This window comes from Lissotriton vulgaris, chromosome 1_1 (genome assembly GCF_964263255.1).
Source record: "Lissotriton vulgaris chromosome 1_1, aLisVul1.2, whole genome shotgun sequence".
Classification (NCBI taxonomy): Eukaryota; Metazoa; Chordata; class Amphibia; order Caudata; family Salamandridae; genus Lissotriton; species Lissotriton vulgaris.
Genome location: NC_141685.1, coordinates 229,143,120 through 229,162,746, shown reverse-complemented (window position 1 = coordinate 229,162,746; position 19,627 = coordinate 229,143,120). Strand labels below are relative to the sequence as shown.

General features: G+C 46.7%; 1 long non-coding RNA gene across 1 annotated transcript in view; it reads right to left on the bottom strand.

Moving 5' to 3' along the window:
• The window catches only part of LOC147741957 (uncharacterized), a 111,042-nt gene that overhangs the window by 12,134 nt on the left and 79,281 nt on the right, over positions 1-19,627 (bottom strand). The window lies entirely within an intron of this gene.

Below are 19,627 nucleotides of genomic sequence, written 5' to 3'. Positions count from 1 at the left end.
GAGGAGAAGGAGAAGGGGTGCATGAAAGACATCAAGAAAATGTTTGAAAGTGAGATAAAGAGAAGAAAAAGTAAACATATAAAGAAGGCATTAAAATCCAGATGTATGAACTGAAAGTAGGAATTACAAATACAGTGGGGGATGTAAAAGAGGGCATGGCCAATAAAAGAGACATAATTAAGAAATGTTTTTTTATCCAGAATGTTTGGCCCCTTCTTTACCATGCTCTTCATCCCCTTACTTTCCTTTGATTCATGAGCCAGGATAAACTATTTTGGGAGACGAGGTGGGTGAATACCATATGAACACCCTTCTAAAGTAGCTGCATTATCATAATCCAAAACTGCATTATTTTGGTTATAAACCTTAAAAAGTTGTACATACATAAAACATCAAATTTAACACAATTAATTTTTTGTCGTAGAATCAACAAAGTGCATCATAACACGAAGGTCAGAAGAAAATCAGATCAAAGCACAGTCCAGTGGCGAAAACCTAAAAATCATTCTACTAATCATCTGACTGTGCTTAAAAATCTACTGATAGAACCTGTTGATCTAGTGTTGTAGAGGACAGCATAGGTGTGCATAAACATAAGTATATAATAGACAGTCAGTAAGGATGCATCGAGCTGCAAATGGCACAAATAAAATACAATAGGGGACATCAGAAAATGCCTTCATAGTGTAAACTAATGTGTACAAAACAAAAAATAATACAAATACATTAAATAAAACATCAATTCAATGGACCTAGAATATGCTAAAAAAAAGTAACTCTTAACCTCTCATCTTTCTAATGAAGCATGCAATGTGCATAAATCTGCTCAGGCCAAAAACAACTAGGCAAGAAATTGGTTACAAATAAAAAAGTGCTGGTTGAAAAGTGCGGAAACCAAAGGTAAGACACAGAAATCAAATCTATTTGTGTTTGAGTTTCACATACATTGGACAGAAGAATAAAACATGTTTGATATTTTCAACAGCATAACTAGTGCACATTTCACGTAAGGCCCCATTATTGGAACCCTTTTTGCACTTGGCTGTATGCATATTGATTTTACGGACTCCAAAACAAACCTTCATGAAGAAAGACCTAGCCAATGTTTAAGGGGATGTCCATGAATAAGGGAATTTGAAGTCTTCTCTGGGGAAGATTACCTAATGATCTTATGCAATTATTTTCTTGAACAGCTAGATGGGTTATCGATGAGTATCCCCAGATTTTAGTCCCACAAAGGGCTGCTGTTTGGTCTTTGGCCCAGTATACCTCAACAGCTGGTGAAATGACTCGGAACTAGTAGCATGTCTGGCATCTTATCTCCCAGTCTCATTTTTTTTTTCTTGTAGCTCATATGTATGTTGAACATCATTATCTCTGACTTAGAGATGTTTATTTCCAAACACTTAATTATACAATGGGATTGAAAAGAGGCCAATACATTTTCTATGTCTATGTCCGTAGGGGCCCGGAGATCAGGATAGTATCATCGGTGAAGAATAATGCTGGAACAGTAGGTCCATTTTACTTAGGTGAATCATTGAGTAAATCTTCATGTGTAAATTTACTCTTACACTTTGAAGTAAATTTACTACTTTTGGGTATTCACCTTTACCATGTCGTAAGAACTAGAACAGTGGTTCCTAACTTTTTGACCTCTTTGGAACCCCACTGAATCACTATTTGAATCCAGGACCCCCCCCCCACTGAATCATTGTTGGGAACTGGCGACCCACACTGAGTCATTACTGGATGCTAGGAATCCCTTCCTAAGCTTTTTTGATAATTAGACCCATAAAAAATACATAAACAATAAAGAAACAGGCATTCCTCAAACAAACATACATATTATGGAATATTTTGTATAATTCACAAGCAAATATTTAAAAAAAACAAAATTCTACTTTTAATAGTAAGGTTGGAGCTTTTATAAATTTAATTGAGGACACTCATTGTCTATGTTATATTCTGTTTGATGCATGTGCACAGCTCCCACAAACGAATTTGAAGATAATAACATAATTTGTAGCCTCCAATTTCAAACTTCTTCACATTTACAGCACAGTTTAAAATTTTCTGTTGTACATTATGACCCCCAGAGCAGATTTAATGGACCCCCAGGAGTACCTGTTTATATGAAGATTATGAAATAATACCGTGAGCTGAAATCAAAAATTGTCCTCAAAATAACAAAAGAACTAGGGAACACACAATATTTCAGAATATATGTTGTTCCATGCTTGACACATTATCGTAATTAATGATAAAAGAATATGTTAGAATATGTTAGAATACTTATTTGTTAAAACAATTTGATCATCTGTGGTCTCAAAAATGTGAACAATACACTAATATTTATATCATGGTCACTTGCATAAAAATTCTTGCTCCAACTTTGGGAGCACTTCATGTTAGTATTAAGTTATCTGATATCTCACCTTAAGAGAATTACACTTCAAAATACATTAAATTTCATGTTTCTTAAAAAAAAGTATGCTAGATTACTTTAAAAAAAACTACAATGCACTAATTTGCATATCATTAAAGCAGTTGAAATGTGAATGTACAAACCTTTTTTTTTCAATTTGCAACAAACAATATCAAATCTGGTGTGATCTAATTGATTCCAAAACATCTAAGGATACCCACAGATTCTAAAATCTGGTTGGATTTGTAACTAACAATTCCAAAAATTCCGGAAATAACCAGTTTTCTTATAAAGTGTGGTATTTGCTCATTACAGATCTACATGCTGCTGCTCATAGTCCATCATTTAAATTGTTAAGATGTTATTAGAATTTCCATAGACAAAGTTTTCACAATAATTAAAAGTTGCTATCCATCATAAGCTCCTGGCCCTAATGGTATTTCTATATCTGTCCTCAATGCATATCTCCTTGAACTGAGTTTTACATTGAGCTTATTGTATAAAACATTTTTTAGAACTGGGATAATTGTGTCATTCTGGATTGGAAAATTTTAACAACCTAAGTACAAATGAATTTCATTGTCCCAGAAACTATCATTGACTAGCATTATTGGAGTCAGGCGGCAAGTTGTTTGCTAACATACTGTTATAATGACCACATTTTGCATGGTATTCCTCAAGATTTTCACCTTCACTATCTTATTTTTTGCTGCACTCATTTTGTTGGTGTTAGGATTCTGTTCAGTTTACTCCTTCAATGCAGTGGTAAAGCGATTGTTCTTTCCCTTCCAATCATAGTAAGATTGGTGTACACGCAATTGGCACAAATTATTTACTTATAAGTCCCTAGTAAATGGTATTACATATATGCAGGGCCTATAAATGGAATGCTGCAAGTGGGTTGCAGCACACATTGTGCCACCCAATGGAGTTGCACTGTACAACATGTCTCATGCCACATTTATTGAGTGATAACTTTGGAAGCAGATTTCTCTATCTGCTCCCAAGCAGCTTGGGATACAATAAAGAAATATGTCTTCCACTCATTTGAATTGTAATTTAAAATCCTCTTTAACGGTAAAGTTGAATTGTAGGTGGTTATGCTGAAAATGCCAGTGTTAGAAATTGCACCATTTCAAAGCAGGAACCACAATCCTCATCATGATAAGACACAACACACCCTAAATTATCCTGTGCTCACTCTCTCGTAGCCTGGCACAGAGCAGTGAGGCATAACTTACTAGTCAATGTGTAAATTATTTGTGCAAAACTTCAAACCGTAACAGTGAAAAACACCACAAAAAGACTCCACCCTAGGTTAGAAAAATAAAGCTTAATTTCATAACTAAACCAAAACCAGAATGACAAAAATCCAACAAGTAGAAGTTGAGATATGAATTTTTAAAGAATACATGTAAAGTAGTGCTTAGAACAATAGGCGCTCAAATGGGATATCTGGTTGCACTGGACCGGGGCAAAGTCAAAACTACACACGGATTGCGAATGGGCGCAAGCTGGATACAGGGTCCCACTTAGGTCCGCCGAACAAAGTAACCTCAATCCGGACTTGCATCGACGTCGAAGAAGATGCAAGGTGCAGTCAAAGCGATGCATCAGTGTTGAGCCACGCAAAGGGCGAAATGAGGTAAGATATTCCACACAATGGCGGCGATGCGTCAGTTCTGAGTGCGAGGTGCCGGTTTTGACGGCGATGTGCGGCTACTGCTCCAGCAGCATGTGAATTGCCAAATCTGAATACTATGGGCTTGTTCCGATTGCGATTTGCCAGCTCTGTTTCAAGCTTCACTGAGGATATGCTGGTTCCGACCCACTAAAGATGTGCCAGATCCAATGAGGATGCATATGCTCTTGTTGTAGTAGGACCGTAGGCCTCATTTCCAAGGGTCCAGAGCTGGGTTGGCACCACTTGGCAGGCCAGACTCACAGCTTGGAAAGTCCAAATGCAGATGTAGGTAGTTGAAGTCTTTTATATCCCTGAGACTTATAACAGGAGGCAGACAGCAGGCCCGTGGAGTCACTCTGGGTTCAAGTGATGCAGGTCCAGTCCTTCCCACCCAGTCAGGAGAACAGAAGGCAGCAAGGCAAGAGCACAGCAAGCAGAAGTCCAGTAGATTGGGAGTCCTTCCATCAGCACAGCAGTTTCTTTTCCTGGAAGAGTGGTCAAAGGTCCAGAAGTGTACTGAAGTTATGGTATCAGTGGTCCAGTACTTATATCCAGTTGTGCCTTTGAAGTGGGGGAGGCGTCAATGAACATTTTACAGTGCACAAAGATCTTCTTTTCCTTACCTGGCTCCAGACTCACAGTCAGGATGCACATGGTCCATCAATCACACCTAAGCTCCATTTGTGTGTGGCTTTCTAGAGGTAATGCACAAAACCCAGCTGTCACCCACCCCAGACATGTATTCAGAGACAGGCAAAGAATGAATATAAGAAAACACCATATTTCTAAAGGTGGCATTTTCAGTCTTGCAACTTAAAATCCAACTTCACCATCAGTTGTGATTTAAATTATGAGTCCAGCAACATCAAAGCCAAAAAATCTATCTCTTCACAGTTGGGAATTATACTTAAAAGACGCAATAGGGTAACCACAATGGTATCCAATGGGAGAGATAGGCCTTGCAATAGTGAAAATGAAATAGGGAGTTTGTAACCACCAGGACATGTAAAAATTAAAAGTACATGTTCTGCCTTTTTAATACATTGCACCCTGCCCTGTGGGTTATACTGGGCCTACCTAAGGATTGAGGTATATGTATAAAAAGGGAAAGTTTAGGCCTGGGAAGTGGTTTATCTTGTTGGGTTGAAGTAGCAATGTAAAACTGCATATGCAGGCTCTGCAATGGCAGGCTTGCATCATGGTTAGAGGGCTACAATGAGCGCTGCAGACCCACTAATAACATTTAATTTGCAAGCCCTAGGCACATGTAGTACACTTTAGTGGGGGCTTATAAGCAAATTAGATATGCCAATTGGGGTTAACCCAATATTACCATCTTTCTGGAACAGAGCAAAAGCACTTTAACACTGGTAAAGTGCACATAGGCCTTAAGCCAACAAAAACGAAGGCAGAAAATGGAGTGAGGCAGTCAAAAAGTCTGGAAAGACCACCCTAAGGCTGTTGGGTCTAACAACTACTTTTAGAAAGTTGACATGTTTCTGCCTTAACCAAATGTGCCTTTCTGCCAGTGTCCTCAGTCACATGACTGTTAATTGACCTACAGTGGTGTGATGACAAAAGGGCATTGGGTGTAATGAATGGAATTCCTCCCCTGGGCACGATGGCCTGGGGGGGTTTGCTCAGCCCTTCCCAAAGTCCTGGATACTTGGGTGGTTATTAATGAGAGCCTTCCCTCACTTTCGCACCACGTAAAGTGAGACATGCATGATGCAGGGCTTTCAATCAGATTCATGAAGCCACGCAAAGCCACCCTGAATGGCTTTGAGTGGCCTCGTGGATCTTGAGTAAGGCCACGCAGCTCAAATCGCTGCATCAATTTACAGTGTGCTCAAAAGGCATTCCTTGGGCATCGTGGTAGGTGTTTCCATGCAACACCATTTTGATACTGACCCAGATTCAATCATTGACACTTATAAAGTGCGCTACATACCCGTAGGGTCTCAAGGCGCTGGGGGGGGGGGGGAGGGGGGGGCCGCTACTGCTCGAATAGCCAGGTCTTCAGCTTCTTCCTGAAGGAGAGGTGGTCTTGGGTCCGGCGCAGGTCGGTCGGGAGGGAGTTCCAGGTCTTGGCGGCCAGGTAGGAGAAGGACCTTCCTCCTGTAGTCGCTCTTCGGATGCGGGGGACGGCGGCGAGGGCGTGGTTGGCTGATCGGAGGTGGCGTTTGGGAGCGTAGAAGTTGACTCGGCTGTTGAGGTAGCTCGGGCCTTGGTCGTGTAGGGCTTTGTGTGCGTGGGTGAGGAGGCGGAAGGTGATTCTTTTGTTGACGGGGAGCCAGTGAAGGTCTTTCAGATGTCCGGAGATGTGACTGGTTCGTGGGATGTCGAGGATGAGTCTGGCTGAGGCGTTCTGGATCCGCTGGAGTCTCTTCTGGAGCTTGGCGGTGGTACCGGCGTAGAGGGCGTTGCCGTAGTCCAGTCGGCTGGTGACGAGGGCCTGGGTGACGGTCTTCCTGGTCTCGGTGGGGATCCACCAGAAGATCTTCCGTAGCATGCGTAGGATGTTGAAGCACGCCGAGGAGACGTTGTTGACTTGTCTGGTCATGGAGAGGGAGGAGTCCAGGATGACGCCCAGGTTTCGTGCATGGTCAGTCGGTTTGGGTGCGGTGCCTAGGGCGGGGGGCCACCAGGAGTCGTCCCAGGCGGAGGGTGAGGAGCCCAGGATGAGGACCTCTGTCTTGTCCGAGTTCAGTTTCAGGCGGCTGGTCGTCATCCACTCGGCTACCTCTTTCATCCCTTCGTGCAGGTTGGCTCTGGCGGCGGCGGGGTCGTTGGTCAGGGAGAGGATCAGCTGGGTGTCGTCGGCGTAGGAGATTATGCTGAGGTTGTGTTTGCGTACGATGGCCGCGAGGGGGCTCATGTAGACGTTGAAGAGGGTGGGGCTCAGAGATGATCCTTGGGGGACGCCGCAGATGACTTCAGAGGCCTCTGACTTGTACGGTGGTAGGCGGACTCTCTGTGTTCTTCCGTCGAGGAAGGAGATGATCCATTCCAGCGCCTTGTCCTGGATGCCGATGTTGCTGAGGCGCCGTACTAGGGTGCGGTGGCAGACCGTGTCGAATGCCGCGGAGAGGTCTAGGAGGATGAGGGCCGCTGTTTCTCCATTGTCCATCAGGGCGCGGATGTCATCGGTGGCGGCGATGAGGGCGGTCTCGGTGCTGTGGTTGGCTCTGAAGCCGGACTGTGAGGGGTCGAGGGATCCGTTCGTCTCGAGGAAGGCGGCCATCTGCTTGTTGACGGTCTTCTCGATGACTTTGGCTGGAAACGGGAGGAGCGAGATGGGGCGGTAATTCTTGAGTTCGGTGGGGTCCGCTGTGGGTTTCTTGAGAAGAGCGCTGAGTTCGGCGTGCTTCCAGCTCTCGGGGAAGGTGGCGGTGTCGAAGGATGTGTTGATGATGTCTCGCAGGTGGGGTGCGATGACAGCGTCGGCCTTGTTGAAGACGTGGTGAGGGCAGGGGTCGGTCGGTGATCCGGAGTGGATGGAGTTCATCGTGCGGATGGTGTATTTGGTGCTGATCGGGGTCCAGGCGTGGAGGGTGGTGGTGGGGGGTGGTTGTTCGGTCATAGTGTGCGTTGGTTGGTTGTTGAAGCTGTTGTGTATGTCGGCGATCTTGTTGTGGAAGTATGAAGCGAGGGAGTTGCAGAGGTCTTGCGATGGGGTGATGTCGTTGTTTCCTGCGCTGGGGTTGGAAAGCTCTTTCACGATGTTGAAGAGTTCCTTGCAGTTGTGTGCGTTGTTGTCCAACCGGTCCTTGAAAGCTGTTTTCTTGGCGGCGCGGATCAGCTGGTGGTGTTTCCGGGTGGCAAGTTTGAAGGAGGTCCTGTTGTCCGGTGTCGGTTCCCTTCTCCAGACTTTCTCGAGGGCTCGGCAGTTCTTCTTGGAGCTCTTGAGTTCGTCGGTGAACCATGGGGCCTTCTTGCTGCCGGGTCTGCTGGGCGGGGTCCTTAGTGGGGCGAGTTCGTCCGCGCAGTTGTTGATCCACTTCGTGAGGTTGTCTGCGGCCTGACTGGGGTTCGCTGAGCTGGCAGGAGGGTGCTGGCTCAGGGAGGTGGCGAGCTGGTCTGCTGTGATCTTGTTCCAGCATCTGCGGGCGGCCTGTTTCTGGTGGTGGTGGGACGTCGTTCTCTTGAAGGTGAAGTGGACGCAGCTGTGGTCCGTCCATTGAAGCTCTGTGGCGTGGCTGAAGTTGATGTCTGTGCTGGAGGAGAAGACTGCGTCGAGTGTGTGTCCGGCGAGGTGGGTGGGGGTGGACACCAGTTGCTTGAGTCCCAGGTTGGCGAGGTTGTCGAGCAGGGTGATGGTGTTGCGGTCGTTGTTGTTCTCCAGATGGAAGTTGAGGTCTCCCAGGAGGATGTAGTCGGCGGAGGGGAGGGCATGCGGGCTGACGAAGTCGGCGATGTCCTCGCTGAATTGCGTGCGTGGTCCAGGGGGTCGGTAGATCAGGGTGCCTCTGAGGGTGGTGTTCGGGTTGGTGTGGATCTGGAAATGCAGGTGTTCGGCGCTGGTCAGGGTGTTGTCGGTGCTGGTCGTGAGACGGATGGTGCTCCTGTGGATGATGGCGATGCCTCCTCCCATCTTGTTGGCGTTTCGGTCTCTCCGGACGATCTTGTAGCCCTCTGGGATAGCGATGGCGATGTCGGGAGCTGAAGAGGCGTTCATCCAGGTCTCCGTGAGGAAGGCAACGTCAGGGGCTGTGGCGTCTAGGAGGTTCCAGAGTTCGATGGCGTGTCTGTGGACGGAGCGGGTGTTGAGCAGGATGCACTTGAGGTGGGTGCTGCTGGTGTTCGTCTTGGTGGGTGCTGGTGCGAGGCTGGTCCGGATGCAGGAGAACTTGCAGGCGTGGCAGCTGAAAGGTCCGTGGGTACCTCGTGGAGCGGCTAGGTGGCAATCTGGGAGTCGGCCGGTGTTGAGTGCGGTGAGGGTGGCGGCGGAGTACGTCAGGCGGGTCGGTCGGGCTCTTCGGGGGCCAGGGGTCCTGGCGCTGGTCGCGATCCGGTCGCGGACGGGCGCAGACGGGCTTACCTTTGGCGCGCCTTCGGCGCACAATCGGCGCGCCCGCTGCGCGTGACCGCTGCGCGTTCGCACGGTCGCCATTTAAGGCGAAGTGCGCGGGTGGGCGGAGCAGCTGGGAGGCGGGAGCGGGGAGGGTACAGAAGAAAAAGGGGCGGGGCTAATGGCGGTGGCGGGAAGCGGGAGCGGGGAGGGAGAGCGGAGGGCGGCGAGGTAGGCGGGCAAGCAGGAAGGAGGCAGGCACAATGGGGGTCAAAAACACGAAGAGTAATTGGAACAGAAAAAAACAGGCTAAATACAGGTCAAAACACGGAGAAAAAAACGGCACAGAAAAAACAAGCAACAATTCAGGTCAAAACGGGGGAAAAAACTGTAGGAAAACGATCTTGGCCACAGAAAGAAAACAAGCACAAATTTTAGACAAAAAACGGGCTGAAACCAAAGGGCAGCGCTCAAGGCGGCAGCGAGGTCGGCGCTGAGGCAGAGGCAGGCACTGGGGGCACACGCAGCAGCTGGTGGCCGTGCGGCGCGGGGGTGTCCCACAAGTGATTGGCAAAATCATGTACACCTGGGGAATCCTTATGCCTTTTGATATCTTTATTTCTCCTAGTTTGTTCTTCTTTCAATGTGTTCTGCATTCTGCAGCACACATAGTAAGAGGAAAACACCTCTTAGGATTGTTTCTGTGCAGGAGGGTGTCCCTTCCTACGCAAAAACAATCCTGCATGCAATGGGACCTAAGTTCGTGCAAGGCTGCCAAAAAGGGCACCCGCGCTGGGAGACAGGAGAGGAATGCACCATATTGCATAAATATACGGTGCATTGTTGCCCTTTCAATTTTTCGTAAGGCAGCGCAGCACGGTGACTTCCTGTGCAGCCCTATGCCAAAATCCCCAAAGTGTGGGCCTTGGAGTGAACTCCTACCTCAAAACTGCTACAACTGGACTCCCGCTTAAAATGCAGAGGTCCCTGGGTCTTTGCATTGGAAAAGAACCATTCCCTGTCTTCTCATGAACACAAGCGGATTTCACTGAGTTCAATATGGGACCGGCATACGATGGGCAACAGACTGAGGAATTCACTCACACTGTGCTCTTCACATCAGCAACAGAGGGTTAACCACAGGTTTATTTTGCAAATTTGTGGTTCACCATGACAAGGACTGAGTTTATTTTTTAAGTGGAGATCTCACCCCTCTCAACTAACAACCCAGTTACATACAGGCATTACACTAAAAAGTATTTAAAATGTTCCCAAATGGGCTTCAGGGCTAATTGGTCCACATTGGGTGAGCGCCATTACTACATTGTCAAGAAAAGCACTGGATAGTAGCCGCCACAAGCTTTGTGGTTGTCATATTAGCTATTCCACAGCTTTCTAATAAAGTTGACAGGAACCGCCACTGGCCTAATTGTACTAATGGTGTATTGACCATACCTTGCTTCAATTGAAATCAAAATGTTATGCTGATACTCGAATGCAGGTAAAATTATCAAATGAAATGGCCTAACACCTAGAATAAAAAAACACCAAATTAACTGAAACACAGATAAATGGTATATTTCTTGGCTGTGTTTTTTGTATATGGCAGATTTTCTGGGTTCTTTGCATCACTTGGATGATCCAGCTCCGGAGCTTGGTGGAGTGAGGATCACAGACCCGGCACATTCTGAGGACTTGATTTTTTTTAATCAATGGTCCAAATTGTCCTTCTAAACAACTAAATAATTTGTACAAGTATAATATTGCTAATGTTCTTCAGATCAAATTATTTAAAAGAAAAATATGGCCTTTGGAACCCGTAAACCAGCATTCAAATGGGTAATAAACCCTTCTCCTGCAGAGTATGTCACTAACTGTTAATATCTAGGCAGCTTAATAAATCACAAACTGTGTGGAAGTACCAATGACTTTAAATAAAATAGTAGATGTTTGTGTGTTAGTGATGCTATTAAAACTGTCAAATAAATATGGGGGATGAAAACTGGTCCTACCAAGGTGATTCCCCATTTTTAATTAGTTACTATTTAGTTTTATGACTTTCAATTATTCTCAGCCAAAATAATTGTATTTGTATTTTGTATTTGTTGAACAAATTTGTAATTACATGTTTCTGCTGTCTTTTAAATCTCAGTTCCATTGTCGGAAAATGTTACTCTTTTTTAGGTCGAGGACTGAGAAGGCTGCGCTTGCGCAGTCTCCGGGAGGAGAATTAATGCTTCTTAGTGGGGCTGTAGAACCCGCCTCCCTCCCCAGTCTCTCCTCCATTGGCTGGCTTCCTAAACGGAGGCCAGCCATTGGAGGATAGAGCCGTCACTCCGATTTAGCCCCGTCTCTTTCGGATTCGGGGGCGTAAGTTTTGCTGTTCTTTAGACAGTGACGTCATGCGTCTCTCAAAAAAGCAAAACCACGCCCCCGATTCCGAAAAATTCGGAAGCCTGCAGCCGCCATTTTCTTTCCCCCGCAGTGAAGGTGAGCCTCGAGCCTCTGCCTCTGCCCCCGGGCATCCTCCAGCGGCAGACATGGACACCGAGGACTCTCCCAAGGCGGCCTGTTTCTCGCTGCGGCCTAGAGATCAGTGAAGGTCGAGAGGGGAGCGGGTACCCAGTCTGCGGGCGGAGCCACTGCCCATAACCTGAGCAGCCCGCTCTAGCCTCAAGGGGAGAGTGGACCGCACAGCGGAGAAGCAGACCCCCCCATGGAGTCGTGAGAGGCAAGACCCGTGATACGGCTCTGAATGCGGGCTGAGCGGCTGCGCAACACAGGCACCTGAACACAGGTCTCAATGGTGGAGGGTGGCACCCCCAACACGGTCCCAGAGAGACGTGTGCGAAGAGCAGCCTAAGAAGTGGCAACCTCACTGGTGTTGTGGAACCCCCTGGAGTGGTTGCGGCTCAGCTTCCTCTGCTCCCCGCAGCCCTTTTCGGTGCCCGTCGGGGTGCCCTGTGCCGGGGGGCAAGACCCCGGTGGCACCTCCTCCTCTTCGTCGTCTTCCTCCTCCTTGCAGGTGGGCCCTGCCGGCAGGGGGCTGAGGCTTGCGGGCGCGTCGCTCTCCTCGTCCAGCTCCAGGCTCTCCACGTCTATCTCCGAGTCCCCGGCAGCCACCTGCAGCTCGTACATGGCGCCCCTCCGCTGAGCAGGCCTCTCTGCTGAGACTAATGAAGCAACATAAGCAGTAAGTAACTTTCTTACCTTTCTTCAATTCCCAACATACTGATACGCAAGAAATGCTGGAAGGAATATGGAAATGCCTATGCATTGTGTGCATGGTCAAACTGGGCATCTACTTTGCCCTGGCACCTCGAGAATAGCGCATAAAAAAAGAAATTCCATGCTGGCCATGTAGCTAACTGATCTCAGAAATAGCAATAGGAAAGGGAACAGTCCTGGATCCCAGGGATCTTGTAGCACCACATTTGCTCCATATAATGTATTATGGGACCATATTTATTTTCACTTTTATGATATAATCGGTTCATTTATCTGAAGCGAGAGAGAGGGAGGGATGAAGGTACTTGCATTTATATCACGCCTTCCACATCTACACAACAACTAATATCACATCCTCTTTCCAGCACTACGCGTCTGTGTCCCCTCACCCAAGTACACAGGACTGCACGTGCGGGGCCTGTGGAGAGGTGACTCACATTATTTCTAAAAGCTGTAAAATTCAAACTTTGCTTTCAAAGACACCGTGCTGAACCCGCTTCGTTTACAGCATCGTATTATGTTATTTCACAGAGTGGATATCAGGACCCATTCACGGTTAGGAATAAGAAATGCGCAAATCTCCTTGTGTTTTTACTGCTGGCGTAGCGCCTACCAGGCCCGAAAGGCTTCAAGGTGCTCTATGCTCGCAAACCCGCGTCATGAACCCTTCTCTGTGAGCAAGACCCGGGCGTTACAGGCCCTTAGGCCCTCTTTGTGCAATTACGTGCTTGAATTTCTGTATATAATCCGATACTGCCAGGCTTGGGGGGTAGGGAGCGGCGGGGGATCCGGGTTTGAGTGATTCCGCAGTGAAATCGCCAGATTAGCGCCTGATTGAAATGTCTGTTCGTGAGATATTACAAAATTAATTATCACAGCTCTCTGCTAACTCGATATGAAGTAACACAGATGGTATTTTATGAGCCCAGGGCTCTCGCGTTTACTTATGATAATTTCTGGGGGAATTTGCAGGGAAACATCCTTTACGACGCAACTTTTACAACGCAGTGCCTTTACAACGCGGTATTTTCAACGACAACCATTACAACGCATTGTGCTGGGGGCGCTCTAGGATAGGGAATAAGTTTAATTTACTATCCAACACCTTCCCTAGTGTCCACGGGGACTGGAGTTGGAATAGTAAATTAAACTATTCACTATCCAGCACCCCAAAGCACTATGCGTTGTAAAGGTATTCGTTGTAAATACCGCGTTGTAAAGGCATGCGTGGTAAAAGTATGCTTTGTAGCGTCATACATCCGAATTTGCATGTCATCAGCCCAGTAATCTGCTCTTTCTTCCCCCTGCGACGAGGATTCCTCGCTGCTGTCAGAAAAAAAACCTCCAGGCTGCAGGGCCCACACACCGCCAAGACAAGGCTCGGGAATAATACTTAAAGATTTCAAGAAAGTGCTATAATCCGCAATTGTTTTATTCCCAAAATGGCGCCAGGTTTGAATTGTTGACTAAGCTTCTTTCCGGGAATGTTTCACACATTGTTCTGAAGGGGCACCCACTGGCTCTGCTCTTGAAGTCAGGCACATTTTGTGCGCCATGTTTGTTCTCCAGTCCTTAAGCGGTTGGGTAAACATTTCCAAAATGTGCTTTGGGCACGAAACTCCCCGAGTGTGCACCCCACATACTGACACCTTCTGTGCCGGAGCCAGCCCACAGTCCCCGAAAACTCACATTGCACTAGAACTAGAACCATTTAAGCATGACACTTCAAAATTTTAAACATTAAATCTCGGAAGTCTGTAGGGTTTGCTACTCTAAAACCGCCAAACTTTGGCAGATGAAATATAATTTTGGTCCGCAGCGCACGCACGGGGATCCCTGGATCCCACAGCCCTCCGACACCCCTGCGGGGGTCGCCTTGAGCCCGCCGCCCCCATGCCAGTTGGGTCATGATCACATCGCCCTCGCTTTCTGCCGCAATAGATTGTGTGTTCGGCCAGCAGCCCGGGGCCGCTTTCCTGCAGCCCGCGCCACCCTCGGACCCCGTGCGCCAGGGCCAGCGGTTCCCCATCAAGGTGCTGAAAATGCTGACGGCCCAGAGCAGACACATCCTGCAGCCCGAAAACCTGCAGCCCCTGCCCTCCACACCCGTCAGTCCTATTGAGGTAAGAGCCTTGGCTGTGCTTGCTCCCCTGCCCCCTGGCTGTGCTTGCTCTCCTGCCCCCTGGCTGTGCTTGCTCTCCTGCCCCCTGCCCGGCTTGCTCCCCTGCCCCCTGGCTGTGCTTGCTCCCCTGCCCCCTGGCTTTGCTTGCTCCCCTGCCTGTGCCTGCTCCCCTGCCCCCTGGCTGTGTCATCAGCCGGGAGTATTTAAACTGGCCCGGTGAAGCTATTCGTCCCCCATCCTTCCTGCCATGACGTCTTGGCTCTTGCAGACCTGCTGACAGTCTGATACTGGTAAGCCTACTTAGGGAATATGTTGCTTTGTTTTGCTTGATGCCTGGATTTTCTAGTCTTTGATGAACTTTGTCCGGTATTATGTCTCTTGCCTGAGCGGCTACCATGTGTATGTATTTCCAAGGGGGAGATGGGCTATACTTTTACTCAAAAACACTGCCTTGATTTCATACTGGATGGGTGAGACTCGAAGCTTAATGAGGAGGGCCTAGCCATATGGTCATTACATATATCTATCAGTGATGGCATTATGCCTTTAGTTAGCAGAAGCTTGGATCATTAGTGGCTCTGTATGTGTGTGGCTGTGTGTGTGTGTGTGTGGCTCTCTGTGTGTGTGTGGCTCTATGTGTGTGTGTGGCTCTGTGTGTGTGGCTCTGTGTGTGTGTGTGGCTCTGTGTGGATAGCTTGTTTTGTAGGTGGTCTATGTGTGGGGGGGCTCTGTCTGTGTGAGGGTGGCTCTGTGTAGGTGGCTCTATGTGAATGACTCTGTGTGGGTGGCTCTGTGGGTGGCTCTTGATGTGTGTGTGGGTGGCTTTGTGCGTGTGCCTCTGTGTGGGTGTAAATGCAATAGGTCATGCATTTGCGAGCGATGAAGCTATTGGCATTGTAAATGACAATGCCATTTATTGAACGATTAAACTATTGGCATTGTAAATGACAATGCCATTTATTTATGATTAAAAAAAATAGACATGAGCAATAGCTCTACCTTTAATAATGCCGAGACCATTGCATTGTAAATGCTTATTTCTATTCTTCACAGGCAGGTGAAACTTGGGAACACATGCCTCAAAACTGCTTGTGCCCTTCACAGGAGCTACCGTGGTGGTGGATCCTGTGAACGGAGATCGCCACAGGCCCAACTGGGACCTCTAGATATGGTGGGCAGGCATCCAACCAGTGTGATAGGGGCACTACTGACCACCACCATCCTGATAGTGAGGTGCCTGCATGCCGTACCGTAATGGATGCAAAGGGCTTTCATCCATCCCAAGCTTAAAGTTTAAAGGAGCTTGGATTAAGCTGGAGCAGACTCAGAGATTTTGTTGTCCCTGTTTTTAGGCAGGTGAAACAGGGGAGCACATAGTTTGTCTAAATGTGGAGCTTCGGGAACGAAGAAGAACATTTTTGCGATAACTTTTTGAGGATGTTTCTTGTAGAACAATATGCGAAGTCATGTTGTTCTTTTTTAATATTTAATAGCCATTTAATGGCTGCATTAAAAAAAAAGTAAGAATAGCTTTTAGTTCACTTATAATTTGCAAACAAATCACTATGAATGTAAATGTTTATGGTGAATTATTCTGTTGTAGTGTGTTTTTTTATGTACATGTATGATGCGATCACTGGAGCTGTGACCATAATCATTTCTAATTATGGATATATTTATTGTGATGTATTCATTAATCTTTAGAATAAACTTTGCATACTACATTTTCCAGCCATTACTCATTTAACAAGTTCCACAGTCTTGGTGCCGTGACCATGAACCGGCGATCTCCCCAGGAGACGGTTGTGGTACGTGGCACCACTAGTTTGTTGAAGGTAGTGGATCGAAGTAGTCTGGGGGGGCAGTAGGATGTCAGCTGATCTTTGAGGAACTGAGGTCCTTGCCCATGCAATGCTTTGTATACGATGCATAGAGTCTTAAACTTAATCCGGTTTCTGATCAGGAGCCAGTGATAGTTTCTGATTGTGTCAGCAATGGATTTATGTTTGGGGGTTCTGGAAAGGAGTCTTGCTGCCGCATTTTATATGGTCTGCATTTTATTGATTACACGGATCTGAGCATTGGCAAATAAGCCATTGCAGTAGTCCAGTGAGGATAACACCAGGGAACTTATCAGGGTTTTGCCGGCACTATCAGGTAGGAAGGGGATGATTTTCCTTACTAGTCGCAGCTTGTGAAAAGCTGTAGCCGCTATTTGATTGGCATGGGCGACAAAGTTAAGGTTTTCGTCGAAGACAACATCCAGGTTCCTTACTTTAGGAACAGGTTTAGGCAGGGTTCCGAAAGACAAGGGCCACCAAGCGGGCAACCAGCTTGGGGCTAGTTGTCCAAAGATGACAACCTCCGTCTTTTCGGAATTGAGCTTTAAATAATTGGAGGACATCCAGTCTCCTATTGCCAGCATACCTGCTTTAAATCTCTCGGCCACCCTTTCTCCATCTTTTTTGATGGCCAGGACTAACTGAGTATCATCTGCATATGAGGTTAGGCTCATCCCATGCGCTTTGATGACTTTAGCTAGGTCCGACACGTAGATATTAAAGAGTGTCGCACTCAGGGATGAGCCTTGAGGGACCCCACAAGGCATAGACAGATTAGCCGACTGGAACGCTCCCAAGGTGACAGCCTGTGTTCTTTCGGACAGAAAGGAGGCCAATAAGTCCTTAGCTGTCTGTCGAATGCCCATTTTTTCGACACGATCGACCAGGATAGAGTGGTCGATCGTGTCGAAAGCTGCAGATAGATCCAGTAGCACTAGTACTGCTGTTCCTCCTTGATCTCGAATGACTCTGATGTCATCAGCGGCTTTGATCAAGGCGGTTTCTGTGCCGTGGAACTTGCGGAAGCCAAATTGGGTGCTATCCAATTGGTGATGTTCCTCGATGAATTCTGATAACTGGAAATTCATCGCTTTCTCTGCAACTTTTGCCAAAAATGGGAGGCTGGCAATCGGTCGATAGTTTTTCAAGTCGTCCTTATCTTGATGCGGTTTTTTTAAGAGTGGTTTTAGGAGAGTTTTTTTTAGTATGTTAGGATAGATCCCTGATCTAAACATAGAGTTGCAGATTTGAGTGATGACCATAATCAAGGAGTCCATGACCGGGAGAAGAATTTTAAAAGGGCAAGGGTCCAGGGCTGAACCGGTTTTAATGGAAGTGATGATATCCGTTGTTTGGGCCTCCGTGATGTCATTGAATTGGGTGAATAAAGAGTGGAATTTATGGTATGTGTGGGATTATTGGTGTTGGAGGAGAAAGCTGAATAGATATCGTTTACTTTTGTGAAAAAGAAATTTGCCAGTGCATCACAAAGGGATTGAGAGGGGGGAGGGTTTAAATCAGGGGTATTCCCTACTAGCTGCTTATTAATATCGTAGAGTTGTTTGTTGGAATTCTTAGCTTTCTCTATTTGTTCGCTAAAATACTTCCTCTTAGCATCTGTGATCATAGATTTGTATTTAGCGAGCATCTCCTTGTAGCGAGATTTACTTTCTTCATTGTAGAGTTTCCGACAATGCCTCTCCTTATTTCTACAGAGTTGTTTCTGATTCCTGAGTTCTTCAGTGAAACATGGTGCTGAAGGGGCCATCCTATTTCTAGTGACAGTTTTAAGAGGAACCAAAGAATTCGTAGCATGACCTAACCAATCCTGGTATTGATTGGTGGCTATGTTGGGATCTGTGGATAAAGTAGGCTGGGTACTGTTGAGTAAGGCTTTTAGGTTTGTGTTATTTATGTCTTTCCAAGCCTTAAACGGTTCGCAACTGGGAATTGATACGCTAGTAGTGGGGGCCTCCTTGGTTGTGATTGTACCAAGAATTACATGGTGGTCTGACCATGGGAGCGGGAGGATGTCTGTTATATGAATATCCTCTAGGTTGGAAAAGATGCCGTCCAGAATGTGACCGGCATCATGGGTGGGAGAATTGACCAATTGAGGGAGCCCCAGGGTTTCCATGTCTGATAAAAGAGAAAGCGTATCCCTATATGAACGCTACTTTAAGAGCCACTGCAGAATCCAAGAACGTCTGCCTACTATCTTGTAAGGTACACACACAAAAAGTGTTTTCATTTAGCCTTGAATATTTCAAGCAAATGTGCTTTCTTCTCCATTTTTACTCAGTAAAAAGAAGAAGGAATGGCAGGGCCTGCTGGGGCTGCCTAGTAGATTAAGTGCTGCATATGATGATAGAGATGAAGGTAGCCTGATGGCTAAGAGTAGTAGATGGAAGACTGTGTGAAGACGGCATAAAATGACAGAGATGAGGGCGGGCCTGCAGAATTTATCAGTCCTAACCACTGAAGTCAAGCTCTAGAGAAGGCAAGTGAGTTGCGGATACAACATAGAACTAGTACACTGGTTTTATATAAAACCTTTAATGGCCGTTGGAAAATGCCATTTGTTGTCATGCTCATTCCTCTTCTAATGTTCTTCTTAATCTAACTTTGACCTGGAAGGGACAGAGTAGCGGCAGGTGGGCTTACAGCATGCCTATCACAAGGCATCAGATGGCCTTCAGCTCCTATACCACAGGAGATGTATTGATTTTGCATGGTTTCCTTCTTCCCTCGTCAGCCTCACCCCCAATCTGCTGCATGCACCACCTTTTTACTCTTTCAGCTTTCTCTACCTTGGTGATGCATTCATGAAGCCAAGGTGCCCTGCCAGACCTCATCAGCTGCCCTACGAGGAAATAAAGAATTCAGTTGTACTGACAGAGTGGCATGTCTGTATGCGTTTTTGTCTACTTTTGCTGCACATGATTGTTATAGACATTCCATGCCAGTATTGTGTTTCTCAGCACAAATATAAATCAAATCTGTGCCTGTGCTTGTCATTAATAGGACTATGGAAGCCACTCATATAGAGGGCTGACTTTAAATAAAGATTAGATTTGAACTAAACCTGTTGGGTTTGCCTTTTCGGATAAATTTGTGAATGAAGTTCAAATAATAATATTATTAGTGCACAAGCGTAAAACATTTAGGGGCCGATTCCCATTCAGTAAAAGCCCTTACAAATAGCCGTACGGAGCATATTTCCCGTACGAATCGTACCATTAAACGTCCCCGTACGTACGAGGAAGTACGATTCAGACCCAAAGCAGATCTCTGTACGAATCGTACGAAAGAC